A 4233-nucleotide genomic window follows, 5' to 3' on the forward strand; every position below is an offset into this window, starting at 1 on the left:
GTAAGCACTACTTAGCAACAACTAAAACATCGGTGTGTTATCTATCAACTTCTCATGCTAAATCCAAAACACAGCACTGTACCAGCTACTAGGAAGGAAATTAACTCTATCCCAGCCGAAACCAGGACATGGCCTCACCTCATGTCCCTACCTCTTCATGAGACGTGTTGTATGCCTGTCTCACGGACAGGGATAGGAAAGGAGGTTTCTGAGGGCAGGGTGGTTGTGGGGAGGGGGGAAGAGTTTGGTATAAATAACTAAATAAATAGTTTAGGAGATTCTGGTGCCATTGGGCTTTTGGGCTTCCTTCTCCTTTCTGTTTTGATGGAGCGTGTATAAAATGGAGTAGTAGGGAGCACCTATGTGTACAGTCTGTCCTCCTGAAGAAAGGTGTTAAGACATGAGATTCCTTTTTGGGGGCAATTCATTGGTAAGTATTTTCAATTTAGGCATCTAGTTTCCAGCAGAATGGGTAAGGAGAGTCATTTAAATCTTAGTCTCTGGAATATATTGTTAATAATGAGTATATGGTCTATTTAATGTTACTCTGCAGTATGTTAAATAACTATTTAAACTTTTTTTTTCATCTTCTACAGGGAAAAACGAAGTGAGATAAAATGAGAGCAACTCAAACATATATTGAAGAATTTGAAAATAACAAGCTATCTGAAGGAGAAGGAAATGGGAAGAGATGGAAGAAGAAAATAGGAAAATTATGGAGTTTGCCAACGTTCAGTGACAAAGAGAAGATCGGGTGGCTAAAGTTCGAGACACTGAGGAGAAAAAACAAAGACTTGAAAGCATGGTATCAAAAATTGAAATTGTAGAAAAAATTATTGTACAATCTTGTCTTTCATTTAGAAATCCTTCCTTTTTGTAGTAGATTGCCCAAAATCTGAAAAGAGAACAACAGAAGTGTGAAGAACTGGAACAAAGCCGCCAAGAGCTGCAACTGGAAGAACAAGTGGAGACAGAAAGGAAGAAGGAGATGGTAGGCACTGGCAGGTAGTTGAAGTAGTAGCTATGTACTGAGGGGGGAAATATTTCACTTTCCCCGGACTTCTCCTGCAGATATATATACACGGATATTTTGGTACTTGTCAGATACCAGGTTTTTTTCATATGTCATATGTATGTTATGTGTACCTGTGCATAAACTGTTAAAGGACAATGCAAGTGGAAAGGAGTATTGCAACTGTACTGTAATTCCTGCAGAACATTCAGGTTAGCAGAGCTGGTCTGGATGAAACTTTTATAAAATAAAAATAGCAGTGTATGTGCAGGAAAACATAATTTATGGAGCACTTGTAGCTATGGGTAATCTAATTTAAACAGACCAGATATGGAAATTTAAAGAGAAAATGAAACCATTTTCAATCGCTGATCTAGAAAATAAGTAGTAAAGTGAATGTACGGGGCAGTATTTTACATAGTCTTCCTCTGTCCCTTCGCTTCTCCTGGTGTCTTTGTGATGGAGCCGCGCTCCTTCAGTCTTTGGAAATTGTCACTGGAGTTGTGATGCTTAAAGAACATTTAGTGAGAGTATATCCCACATGCAATTCCTTCTGCATCTGAGGATGCTCTTCAGAGGCCAAGTAACTCCCATTGCCACAACTTTTCCTCTAACAATGCTGGCAGGGTTGTTCATGGACTGGGTTGGGTTGGGGTTTTTTTCACACTTTGCATTTGCTAGGTCTGTGGTGGTGTTTGTGACTTTGGGATGTTTTTGAGGGACTTCCTAGAGCCCATTTTGGTCTGTGAGCTGTCTCAAAGCAAAAAGCTTAATTCTGACATGGTTTTAGGTGTATTAAATGAATTTGAATTGTTTTCAATTCTGTTCTGGCACAAAGTGTCTATTTCCAACACTATTTCCTAAATGTTCTTAGTCAGACAAGCAGTTTGTATATTAACTTAGTTTTTGGAGAGAAAATTCTGTCCTTTGAATTTCCTTTGCCGTCTCTAATGTATTTATGTTTTTATTTCAACCAGGAAGACAACTGAAGGTTTTTAATACCCTTATTGTCCCCTTTATATATTTATTTATCTCGTGAAGGAGAATGTCAGTAACTTTCAAGTTCAGGTTTAAGCTAAGTAGGTTAATTAACTGCTTGCTTTTTGTATGTCCATTTGCTTTTTCCTATGGGCCCGCCCACACTCCATCTTATCTTGCTATGGGTGACAAACAAAATGTAACACAGGCTGAGATACATAATACTGTTATTTTTAGAGAGTTGTTCAGGACGACTGTCTTGTTGTTTCACTTCATGCTAGTGAAAAAAAAACAACTCCTTTTGTTTTGGACTTAATTTTGAGAATCTTGAGACATTTGCCAAACTGGTCAATACTGGAGAGCACTGTCAGATATGGAGTGCTTGCTCTAGTTATTTATGCTTGAAGGTAACAGCTACGGTAAGTTTATTCCAAGATAAATCAAGTAGATTGGCTGATGATAATCAAAATTTTCCAAAGTATGTTCAGTAATACAGCATTTTATTAAATTTCCTTTATAGGCAGAAATTGAAAAGAGAATAAGGCAACACCTAGACTTAAGGCAAACATATGAAGAGCAATTTGCTTTCAAGAAGGTAGCATGACAAACTATACAAGAAGAGGAAGAAGCCTTCAGAAAACATGTTTTCTCTTCATACTATGGTGGATATTGGTGGAAGCAAATGTTCACAGAGCTGAAACTGAACAGTTACAAAAACTTGCTTGTTTATTGTAGGAGCATGAACTTGAAGACAGTTAGAGAAGACAAGAAAACATCTGTGCAATCGTTGAAGAAGAGAGACAGAAACTCCTGAAAGAGTACGCATCTAAATTATCGGGTTATCTTCCTCAAGTAAGTGAATTGTATTTTAAATGCTTTAAATGTTTGTCCTGTAAATCACTGTTCTCTTGGGATAGCTGAAGTTGCAGAACTGTGTTAAGTTCCTGAAGTCAGTGGGTGTCCTTATTGTGTCAGCTCTCCTGTGCTAACCTTTTCCTTTTTTCTCCCTTTCCTCCCCCCTTCCCCCCCCCCACCTTTTCCCTTTTTCTTTTTGAGTTGGGAAGCAGAAAAATATTCTTTCTGTATGAGAGGCTTTGGGCTCTACTGCAATATTGATGCCTTGTACAGAACTTGCTGAAAGCTTCTATAGCACTTTGCACATCCAGTCTTCGGAATATGGAATGTAAGTTCTAAAGCGGGGCTTTTGCAGCTAGAAAGGGGTCCACCATATCTAAACCCCATTTCCACCAAATTTGTCAGTTGGGGTTTTGGGAGCAATTTCTTACTCTGTTGCCTAAGTCTTCTGTTACGATGGAAACAAGGCCTGGTCTCTGTTATAGTGCAATAAGCTGCAGTGCCAACAGAAGCATTTCAAAGCTCACTCTGTTCATCCTTGTGTTTTTAAAAGTTAAAAAGATGGAAACAATTATTGTAACAAGAATAAACTACAATTTATTTTGTATTATACTTCATAATCAGAAAGATCACCTGATGGTACACAAATGAACAGAGAGCTGCTTTAGGGATGTAAAAATGCATTTACAGTAGGGAGGGAGTTATCCAACTATTTAAATAAATTCTTTTCTGCAATACTGGAAAACATTGTAAATATAGCAGAGTATAATTTTTATTCAAATATTAATACACTAATTTGGTGCATGAATTTGTAAAATTTGGAGGGAGTAATTTTCTAATGTAGATTTAATTAAAGGATAACTCCAATGGGCAATATTTTTAGATCGTTTTCTGGTTTGAATTTACTGTTGTAGGAAGTCTTAGCTATTTCAGAGTGTCCATGGATCATACCTGTTCCATGGTATTGATGTTCTACTTTGTTCTTTTCTCTGCTTCAACGCCGCGTCTGAATCATGTGGTCACACATCATGTTACTTCACTCAAAATGGTTAAATAGAAAAGTGCTACTGTCCTGGTTTCAGCAGGGATAGAGTTAATTTCCTTCCTAGTAGCTGGTACAGTGCTGTGTTTTGGATTTAGGAGGAGAACAAAGTTGATAACGCACCGATGTTTTAGTTGTTGCTAAGCAGTGCTTACACTAGTCAAGGACTTTTCAGCTTCCCATGCTCTACTGACTGAGAAGGCTGGAGGTGCACAAGAAGCTGGGAGGGGGCACAGCCAAACTGGCCAAAGGGACATTCCATACCATGTGACGTCATGCTCAGTACATAAACTGGGGAAAGCTGGCCGGGGGGGCCGCTGCTCAGGGACTGGCTGGGCATCAGTCG

The sequence above is a fragment of the Aptenodytes forsteri genome, unplaced genomic scaffold (genome assembly GCF_000699145.1).
Source record: "Aptenodytes forsteri isolate BGI_AS27 unplaced genomic scaffold, ASM69914v1 Scaffold526, whole genome shotgun sequence".
Lineage (NCBI taxonomy): Eukaryota > Metazoa > Chordata > Aves > Sphenisciformes > Spheniscidae > Aptenodytes > Aptenodytes forsteri.